Here is a 12,254-nt window from a genome sequence, read left to right as displayed (position 1 = left end):
GTATGTTAGAAGACATCATGCACCAAGTCAGATTATAGGAGATAAGGATGATCCAGTGATGACAAGGAACAAACTAAGACAGAACACATGTTTGATATCTGAATTTGAACCGAGAATAGTGAAAGAGGCATTTAACAGTGAAGATTGGATAAATGCTATGTCAAAAGAGATTGATCAAATCAAGAAGAATGACACATGGACATTGGTCTTAAGACCGAAGGACAAAAATGTAATCGATACAAATTGGATCTTCAGAAACAAGCTAAATAAAAAGGGTGAGGTCATTCGGAATAAAGCAAGACTAGTTTGCAAAGGTTATGCCGAAGAAGAAGGAGTTGATTATGGTGAGACTTTTGCACCTGTGGCAAGACTTGAAGGAGTAAGAACATTGTTGGCATATGCTTCTTACAAGAATTTCAAGGTATATCAAATGGATGTCAAATCTGCATTTCTGAATGGTATATTAGAAAAAGTAGTTTTCATTGAACAACCTGAAGGATTTGTTGAAGGAGAAAATAATGATCAGGTATGTGAATTGAACAAAGCTTTATATGGTCTGAAACAAGCACCTAGAGCATGGTATGAGAGATTGCACTCTTATTTGATTAAGATTGGTTTTATAAGGACAATTGAGAACAACAACATGTACATGAAGAAGGTTGAATTTGATGTTTTTATGGATGATTAAGTTTGTATGATTCACCCCCCCCCCTCTCATACTATTAGCTTGGCATCTATACTAATCATATTTAGTATCAGAACTATCATATTAAGGATGTGTTGAAAATGCAGGTCTATTGATGAATGTTTTTTTTTGGCAACACGGTTTTTGCATGCACATAGCGAGTACACGATATTATCGGAAGGGACCTATTTTTGCAACATGACTTATTATCATGCATTTGATGAGCTTTACAATTTTTGTTATTAGAGAACACTATCTGACAATTTTTGATGATATAATTATCGCAAAACCTTTATGCTCATGCAGGTCTTTTTTTATGATATACAATAGTACATCACATTATGATTTTTGATGATATACAGGTTCATGCTATATCATTCGCCATTGACAAGACCCTCTCTTGGTGATGGTACATATTATTTTGTGCATTAATGAGATAAAATTTTGTGCATAAACATTAAATCAAGTGAATGTATTGCTATTTAGAAATGACCATATCTACCATCGTCTTCAACCATGCAGAGAAATGCAGTGAGAAGGGCTTTAATCAACATGCGTCTTTCTTCAAAGTTATGCTTGTATACTTTGCAGAGAAACTGGTAAGTTTCATAATTATACAATCTTGTGCGTCTTAAAAATGTTTGAAATGATCTATTTATAATTTGCCAAACTAATTTGTATTAAGTGTTATAATTTGTTTCCTGTAGCAAATTCATTCCGCATAAAAAGGTTACTTATTTTGGTCTTCATGTATATGCAGGCATTGTTGTATGTAAGCTTTTCTCTTAGGACATGAGGATGTCTGATGCAGATGAAGTGGGATGTTGTATCTGTATATGGATGTGAATTGATGTAACATTATTATGATGATATACAATGTCCATGAGCAAATTGGTTTAGTTATATTGATGATAATGTTCATGTATTTGTACATGAGTACATTGGTGTAGTTGTATTGATAATGAAAAAAAAAATCATGTTTGCATATCCCTTCATGGATGTCACATGCAAGTGTCATGGTCATCGCGACGAGCAGAATGAGAAATCAGCCACGCGACAACATTCGATTGAGTGAGACTGACAATTTTTTCGCCAACAGAAAAATTGCTGCCCTAATAAAACCGTAGGGAAAATTGAAAAAATGAGATAGGATTTTGTAGGGACCCCTCTCGTGGCCCCGTAGGTTCAAATAGATCGTTTGCAGGTGCCACGGATTCCAAGTTAGGGCCCGTCAAAGTTTGACAATTTTGAGCACTTAGGGCACTCAAGGGACGACGCTGGTAGGGTATGACCCCAAGCGTTTGATCTAGTGGGTGGGAAAAATAGGAGCATGCGTAGGGTAATAATGCCTAACTGGACATGTCGGAGTTGACGGTTCATCATCACGACGAGCAGAATGATAAATCGGCCACGCGACAACATTCGATTGAGTGAGACTGATGATTTTTTCACCAATAGAAAAATTGCTGCCCTAATAAAACCCTGAGCGTTTGACCAAGGCGGGGGGGAAAATAGGACCATGCATAGGGCAATAATAAATTGTATCAAGTATTATTCATTAAATGAATTGTATTGTATTGTTGATTAAATGAATTTATTGTTCATGAATTGTATTGTATTGTTGATTAAATGAATTGTATTGTTCATTAAATAATTATATTTTTCATTATAAAAACAACACTTATGATGAAATGAAATGAATTATATTGTTCATTAAATAGCCATTATTAACCATTGTTAATTATTGGAATGAAGATTAAAGATTTCCATGATAACACCATGCACAGATGAGCAACAATTTATATGATCGAATATCAACTTCTGTATATATAAAAATGTCAAATGATTACAAATGTATGTCCATACACAAATATGGCATAAATGCCAACTAAAACAAAATGTATGTCTAAATACGTGAATGTATGTCCATATACAAAATATACATGCCAACTAGACATGTAAGTATCCCAAAACTATCTATAACATCCTAAGCTGCTGATGGATCATCAAAATTGATCCTCTTTGCTGCACTGCTTGGCTCTGAAGGATCCTGCACAAGAAAAACAAACCACGATTAATATTAGTTATATTATATAATTCACATTCGAAAAGTTAACATAAAAATGAACTATAATTGAACTATTCATGTTTACCTCATCTCCACATTTTCTCTTCAGCTTTGCAAGACTCTTGATGTATGTCCTCGGTAGAGGAGGTATGTTTTGAATATTTTTATACACAACCTACATATGTTCAGAATCATGACATTGATACAAGTTAGCATATAATTGTCACTGATAATAACAAATTATATCTACTAATCAAAAAATAAAATAAACACACATCTACTTGAGGCATCTCTTCTTCTTCTTCAGGTATACTAGGTGTAGTCATCAAGGATGTGAAGCCAAGAATTCTCTGTATATATACACAACAAGTATATGAAACTATCAATCTATGTCTAGACATGTATAATCACTATAAGTTATTTAAACTATTCATTCAATCATATTTGCATTCAATTACCTTTCCCATGTCTCCAACTGCACTACCAGATCCTAAATCACACTACCCCACACTCATGCTACTTGTGCCCTACAAGAGTAAAATAAGATATACATGCAAGTTACTACATAATCTAATTAATACCAATATAAATGATGAGCATGTATGTACAATAAAATACAAACGACTAGGTGCAATAATATATGTACCGTCAAGCTATCAAGGCCAAATGAAATGGCCGACAAGGTGCCCTCTTAAATCTGTCTCAACTCATCCTTGGTCATCAACTGTTAAATAAACCATGTAAATAAAAATTAGTACTTAATATTATCTAATTTATAAATATTTTATTAAAATATAACATGAACTATGAAAATACAAATCTTACCACTACATCATCAATGTATGATGATGATGCCTCCTCACCTCTAGCATGTGAGGACTCCCCAGGGTATCCTCCAGTCTGTGTAATAATATCTGGTGCATCATGCATCTCATGCACCTCATAATCTGTACTGTCCACAGGAGGATCAACGGGCTGTCCAACTGGACCCAAGCATACGTGTCCACACATGACACAACTATGGGGCACACATATGTGTGGAGCCGAGGATGACATGTCAATGCCATCAGATGCACTGCTACCATCAAGAGTAGGCTGAGCTACTGACATAGCCTAAGAAACCAAAAGGCTACTCAAAGAGTGAATAGCCGATATGGTCCGTGAAGCTGCCTCACAAATGATATCAAGATGCTGCACTGCAGGTGGGGGATCAATAGGAGGAGGGGGGACATATGGGCCCTGGACTACTCTGACTGCCCCAAGTCTATTTTGGGGCATACCTAAACCTACACCCTGGAAAGGTTGGATGTCAAAGTAGTTCACATGTTTGTGTAAAACAAACTTAGCATATAATTTTTTTGTGAAATAGAAGGGGATATCAAGATTGTTGTTGGGTGGTTTGTCAAAAACCATCCACCAACGATCCCAAAATTTTTTCACAATCTCATCATTTGTGCACCATTTAATAGAAAGTTTTATTTTTTTGGGATCTATGGGTTGACCAGCACGGGGATCGACAAACAATGAGGTGATTTCATCTTTGGATATCTTGAGATCCTTGATATCCTTATACGACAAGCCATCTGCATATTTTTCCCTCATATAATCTCGCCACAAAAGGGCGGCATTGTGCTCCTCAGTCATGGTTTCCATACTTTTTATGATCGATGTGAGAGGATCAAACATTGGGTTTAGACGAGGGATCCTATGATATACTTCTGCAATCCCCCTCAATTCATTCAAATTTTGTGCAATCAAATCCTGAATTGAGGGGGGGTTTGGTAAATGAGGGTTTGGTTGTTGCAGTTGTGGTTGGTCAGTGTTTTCATTGTTATCCCCCATTTTTAACCTAATTGAATGCAAACAATTAAATTTAGTTAACAAATTTAAACAATTAGGTATTTGATTTTAAAAAACCAAGTTTTCATGAAAAAAACCATATTTTTAATGAAAAATCAAATAAACATTAACATAAACTACAAAAAATGAATGAAAATGATTGAAAACGATAAAATTCTTACCTCTCAATCTATTTTTTAGCAATTTTTTGCCAAAACACCGGATATCGGGTGCACTGGATATCGGATTTTGATGAAATCGCGCGGCCCATGAGTTAAAAATGACTCATGAGCTGTCACTGTCGAAATATAAAAGTCTCAGAAAATCGGATATCCGATTTTTATACTTAAATTATTTTTAAATAACATATATAATATAATAATATATTATTATATTATATAATACGTATTGTATTATATTATATATATTATAATATATAATATAATATATAATATAATATAATATAATATTATATTATATTATATTATAATATATATAATATAATATTGTATTATATAATACATATTATATAATATATTATTATATAATACGTATTATATAATATATATAATGTAATAATATATTATATAATATATTATTACATTATATATTATATAATATAATAATATATTATATATTATATAATATGTCACATATAATATGTTTTTTAAATTAAAATTACAAATAAAAATCGGATATCCGATTTGCATAGGTAATTACCAAGCCAAGGTGCATTGACACCCAAGCCAAGCAAAAAGTCAACACGGATTTTTGCGTTTTTAGGCAAGTGAAGAAGGCTATTTTTTTCTTATTGCCACTTTTTGGCCCCCCTTGATCCTGCACTAACCCACATGCTCTAAGATAACATCTTTGCTTTGAACTTTTTCCCTCAAGAAATGATACTTCAGTTCAATGTGATTGGTTCATGTGTGCAAAATGAGATTCTTGGAATTATTTATGGCACTCAAGTGTTATCACATAAAATCTTTATAGGTTCTGAAATCTTCATCTTAAAACTTTCCAAAATGTGCCTCATCCAAATAACCTATGTGCAATTCATATAAGCTGCAACATACTCAACTTCAACAGTAGATTGTGAAGTACAACTCTTCTTTTTACTACTCCATGAAACAAGCCTTCCTCCAAGAAAAAATGCTCCACCGGTTGTTCTTTTCCGATCATCAACATTTCCTGCCCAATCAACATTTGTGTATGCCTTCAAATCAAATTTTCCACCATATGGATACCATAATCCATAGTCAAAAGTACCTTTTAGGTATCTAAAGATTCTCTTGGTTGCTATCAAGTATGTCTCCTTAGGATTCTTCTGGAATCTAGCAACTATGCCAACCACATGGGCTATGTCCGGTCTCTTGTGAACAACATAGTGCAATTTGCCAATCATTGACTTGTATTCCTTCTCATCAACAGACTTAGATTCATCTTCCTTGGACAACTTACAACCTGTAACCATTGGTGTCCCAACTAGTTTATAGTCACTCATGCCAAATGTTTTCAAAACCTCTTTCACATACTTATACTGTGTAATGAAAATACCATTCTTCATTTGCTATATCTGCAAGCCTATGAATTTTTTTATTTCCCCTACTAAAGACATTTCAAACTCATTTTTCATTTCCTCTACAAAACTGTTGCTCATGACATCATTACCTCCAAATATAATATCATCAACAAATCCTTCATTGACCAGTATTTCATCTCCTTCAGACTTGAGATATATGTTACTATCATCACTAGTTCTCAGAAAGCCTATCTTCATTAGATGTGTATGAATCCTTTCATACCATGCTCTGGGTTCCTTCTTTAATCCATATAAAGCCTTATGCAATCTGCATACCATGTCTTTCTCAACAGTCAAAGCATAACCATCTGGCTGCTCTATGTATATCTCTTCTTCCAATATCCCATTCAAAAATGCAAACTTAACATCCATTTGATATACCTTGAAATTTTTATGGGTTGCAAATGCAAGTAAAGTTCTGACACCTTCTAGTCTTGCTATTGGTGCAAAAGTTTTGCCATAATATTCTCCTTCTTCTTACGTATAACCCTTGCAAACTAATCTTTCCTTGTTGCGAACTACAACACCATCTTCATTCAACTTGTTCCTATATACCCATTTAGTACCTATAACATTCTTATTTACTGGTCGAGGTACTAGGGTCCAAGTGTTATTTTTCTCAATTTGATCCAATTCCTCCTCCATAGCTTTAACCCAATGATCATCACCAAATGCCTCTTTAGCAGTTCTTGGTTCAATGGTGGAGATCATGCAAGAATTCTCTCCGATTCTTCTTCTAGTTAGCACTCCAACATCCTTATCTCCAATAATCTGCTCAGGATTGTGATTTAGTCTCACATATCTAGGAATAACATGATCATTATCTTCAAGTTCAGCTTCTTCATTGTCATCATCTTCTTCTGAATTTATCTGTTCCGGTTGGACTGGAGCATCGAAATTTGCTTTGTCGGTTTCAGATTTCACAGTTTTTGGTTCCAAAAATAAAATGCAAGGATCTTCATCCTTTTTCTCTAAACTGGTTCCTTCTGATACTTTAGGAAACTCATCCACTCGAACATCAACACTCTCAACAATTCTCTGTGTCCGGTTGTTAAAACATTTGTAGGCCCTACTCTTGGTGAAATAGCCAAGAAATATGCCTTCATCACTCCTAGCCTCAAATTTGCTAATGTAATCACCTATCTTAATAAAAAATTTGCTTCCAAATATCTTAAAATAGCTAACATCGGGTGATCTTCCATACCAATATTCATAAGGAGTCTTTTCGTTACCTCTCTTTACCAGAACCCGGTTCATTGTGTAGACAGTTGTGCTGATAGCTTCTCTCCAAAAGGTTTTCGCTACACCTCCTTGTATCAACATTGTCCTAGCAGCTTCAAGAACTGTCTGGTTGTTCCTTTCTGTGATACCATTCTGCTATGGTGTCCTCAGTGCAGAAAGTTATCATTTGATACCATTCTCTTCACTATACCTAGTGAATTCCATAGAAGTAAATTCACCGCCTTGATCTGTCCTCAAACATTTTATCAACTTACCGCTCTCTTTCTCAGCTAAGGCCCTGAAAGCCTTGAATTTACCAAAAGCTTCAATCTTATCTTTCAAGAATGTGACCCCCATCATCCTTGAGCAATCATTAGTGAGAATCATAAAATATCTGTCACCTTGAATGCTTTTTGTTCTTATTGGTCCACAAAGGTCTATATGAACCAAATCTAACAAGTGCTCTGCTGAAAAGGATTTGCTTTTCAAAGTTGAAGAAGTCATCTTTCCTAACTGGCATTCTTTGCAAAGAGAATTAACCGGCTTGTCTAACTGAGGCAAACCTCTCACTGTCTTGCACTTACTCACTTTAACAATGTTATCAAAGTTTATATGACAAAATCTCCTATGCCAAAGCCAACTATCATCTATTTTTCCAATAAAATAGTTGCTAACTTTAGAATTAAGGTGAAACAGGTTACCTTTAGTTTGTTTCTCGGTTGCAATCAATTCACCTTTGTTGTCAAAGATTTTGCACATACCATTTTTAAACTCGAGTGGGTATCCTTTGTCATTGAGTTATGCCACACTCAAAAGATTGTGCTTTAATCCTTCAACCCAGTAGACATCATCTGCACTACTCTTCCCATTAAGAGAAATAACTCCTTTACCTGTAACCATGCAGGGTGAGTCATTGCCAAATCTAACAACACTGCCATCAAATTCTTTCAAGGAAATAAATTTTCTCCGATCACCGGTCATATGATGTGAACAACCACTATCAATGATCCAATCATCAAAGTTATCCATCCTGGATACTAATGCCTTCTGGTCTGATATCTCTTCCTTAATAGCTACAAACACAATATCTTCACTAGCATCACCATCAGATTCTTCATCAGTGATACCATTATCAATAGCAATAAGACAATCTCTCTTGCCTTTACCCTTATACTTCTTGAATTTATCTCTCTTGTGTTTATTTTCACCATTAGGACAATTAGCCGCTATGTGACCAATCTTGTTGCATGCAAAACATTTCAAAGGTAATTTACCTCTATATTTACTAGTGTCTCTAGGCAACCGCTTTTCCAATAATGCTTCAAGCTCCACTAAAATGTCTTCATCATCAACATCTCTGCTGGATCTAGATTCATAACCATGACTAGTATCTCTACTTTTTCTCACAGATGGGTTAGAGACAGAAGCTCTAAATTCAGACTCATATTTCTATACACTACCATCATAACCATTTAATTCAAAAGCAGTAAGCTTGCCAATGATGGAGTCAAGAGTTACCTTAGTTTTGTCAATGGACTTCAGCTCCTGAATATCTGCAACTTGAATATCATAGATCGGTCGAAGGGTTCTCAGTACCTTACTGATTACTGTGGCATCTTCCACTTTCCCTCTTGCACTCTTAATTTCACCGACTATCTCTTTTATCCTTTGACCATACTGCTGGATATTCTCACCTTCAGACATCCTCATGTCATCAAGCTTTCCTCTTAGACTCTCTTCTTTAGCAATATTAACATGTTCATCACCACTATAAATCTCTTCAAGTTTTTTCCATACTTCATATGTAGTTTCAAGACCATGAACATCTACATATTCAGCATCAGACAGGGAACTGATAATAGCCTCCAATGCTTCATGATTTTCTTGCTCTTCTTTATTCTGATCATCAGTCAGAGTCCCATTAGGTGTAATATACTTAGTATCTACATGATCCCAATACTGAATTCCCAGAATCTTGATGTAAATCTTCATTCTGTCGCTCCATATCTTATAGTTTTCTCTGTTGAACTTCAGACCTTCCTTCTTCATCATGATCTAGTAGATATTTTCCTCAAGCTGGTAGGCTTAGACCTTAGAGGACCTGAGATGCTTTGATACCAATTGATGGTATGATGAAAGAATAAGTATCTGGTAGATTACTGAGAGCCGGGGGGGGGGTTGAATCAGTAAATAGAAAAACTGATATAAACTTCCCAAACTCAAACTCAAACATACAAAGTAAACTTATCAATGAAATACCACTGTCAAGATCAATACTCATAAGAATACTGGTTGACTATTACATCAACTTAACAGTAAACAACATTTAACTTGTAAACATCCAAATGCTTTATCATATGCCAATGCTTCATTTCTCAATGTTTCTGGTTATCATGCCTTATCAGAAATAGTTAAGTAGTTAATCAAATCAACCATAAGATCATAAGTATAAAAAAATTCACCACATGAAACAAGTATTTATTCGTGGAAAACCCAAATAGGTAAAAACCACGGTGAGATGAGACTCACAAGATAATATCTAAACTCTTCTGAAGTTCAGGGAGCCAAGCCTGTTAAAGCTTTTACAAAAGTCATGTTAAGAACTGATCCTATTAGGAATCACCTGGTTAAGGGATTGACTACAAATGCCTTGTTAGAAACAAATACCTAGTAAGGAGTAACCTTAGTAGAGGATTTGAAAATCCAATCTAATGGACCATATTGTTAGAGGATTTAATAAGTAACCAAGCTTGTTAGAGCTTACTCGGTTAGGGGATTTAAATTCTGCTGTAATTGTGATAAAACAACAGGAGTTTCTTGATCTGTCTGAATAGCACTACACTTGCTTGAGTAGATCCATTTTTCTATCTGCCTTTACTCAAACTGCAGACTCATTCTTCGGTTCGACAACCACACACTCAACTGGTTTATGTCAACTCTTGCCAACACTAAACAAAACAACTTCATCGACCTTAAATACAATCAATTAGGTTGGTAACACAACAAAAAGCTAATTCTCTCATTGAGATTACAAACAAGTCGGTACAAGCATGACCGTTGGATTTCATAGCAATCTCTACACATCAATAAAGAAAACCTCAACCAATCCTTGATTACTGCTTCATCGAGCTTAGTAACTCATCACATGCTTTGCATTAAATGCAATACACTTTGCTCATTCCCTAGACAAACAAACAAATAAACAAGCAAAAAAAATTGACCTTGTCTTCATATAATGACCTTATGTGTCACCATCATTACCGCTCAACATCAAATCATAAACCAACATAGCCAATTCAACAACCTTAATCGGTTAGGGTTTAAAAAAAAACAACTGGTAGGGTTTACCGGTTACATAACATAGAAAGGGTTTAACCTTTCACTCTAGTTACCGGTTCAACTCACAAACTTACATACCGGTTTACAATATTCTTCACAAAGTTCTTCCTATCAGTTACAAGACAATATCAACAATAACAACAATATCAACAATATCATTACCGGTTCAGTTGACATCAATGACAACATAACATATCATTAATGCAATCTTCATGCAAATGCCAACATTTTATTAGGTCATTCAGTTCATGTGTTTGTCATCTTATTACATTCAATGTCTATGATCACATCAAAAGAGCATTGAATAATCATTCTTCCTATCAACAATTATATATTTGAGGTATATCTTCTAGCATTTACTTAAGTATTTACCTTATTCAATCTAAGGTTAATTTCTAAACCAAGGTTTGACCTAAAGCAAACCCCTATCCACAACCTTTTTCGTTGTGTGTGTGTGCGCGCAAAAAACTGATTTAGGAATTGTGATTGAATATTCCAATAGAGTTGACAATGATGAATAGGTTTAGATTTTGATGGAGAAAAAATGGAGGACTGGGTTGACCTAACATCACAATCTTAGGAATTTTGCTAGATTTTCTGACAGTGGATCTAGTGCGTCTCCCTGATCCAAAAAAGATACCACTTGCCCATCCAAGATTTACAGGACCAGGACGACCTACCACCATGATCTCGACATTTTATCCTAAACTTTCAGCAGTAGGTTATGATCTTATCCTTCTTCTCTGATCTCTATCTATGGCTTTGTCTGACATCTTTAGCACTTTGTTATTTATGTTTCACTCTACTTATCCATTGCTTTACCCTACACTTCACAATTTACATCCAATTTTAACTCAAAAAAGGGTGGACACAAAAAAAAGTGAATCTAATCAACATTTCATTCCTTTTCCTAATTGAATTGAGTGTAGAGTTTTGCTTTAAACAAATGCATTTTGTGCATATCCTGCAATCATCACTTGAAAACAAGGAAAATTGGTAGAACAATTGAAGACCAATTTTTTTTGGTGCATCCTGTTAAAAAGTGTGCGTGCCTTGTCTACAATTCCACATTTTGTAGATATTCTACTAGAATACTTCCAAATGTGATACCTTAAAAAATATCCCTTCCATTGTGTTTAGATGGACATCCATACCCTGTTCCAAAGCTCCTATTTTGGCATAGACCGAGAGTATGCTTGTAAATAAAAATTGGTTGCTATGTTGATAATTACATACACAAGGAAGAAATGGTATTTAAAAAACACTTGTGCGAGCAATCGAAAATGGAGATTGTGAACAAAAAATGAGATGGTTCAAGAGGTCCCACCAACCACCTAAGCTCGGGCAAAGTTTAGTGTGTGGTGGTTAATCCCAACCCTCTAAATAATGTAAATAAAATTAAATAAATTTTAACTTAATCTTAATTTATTTTTTGATACTTATTTTCTTATTATATTCTTAAGACATTCAATCAATCTTAAATAGTTGTAAGTGTTATTCTTGTGGTGCGGTAAATTAAG

The sequence above is a fragment of the Cryptomeria japonica genome, chromosome 7 (assembly GCF_030272615.1).
Source record: "Cryptomeria japonica chromosome 7, Sugi_1.0, whole genome shotgun sequence".
Taxonomy (NCBI): domain Eukaryota; kingdom Viridiplantae; phylum Streptophyta; class Pinopsida; order Cupressales; family Cupressaceae; genus Cryptomeria; species Cryptomeria japonica.
This window is presented reverse-complemented; position numbering follows the sequence as displayed.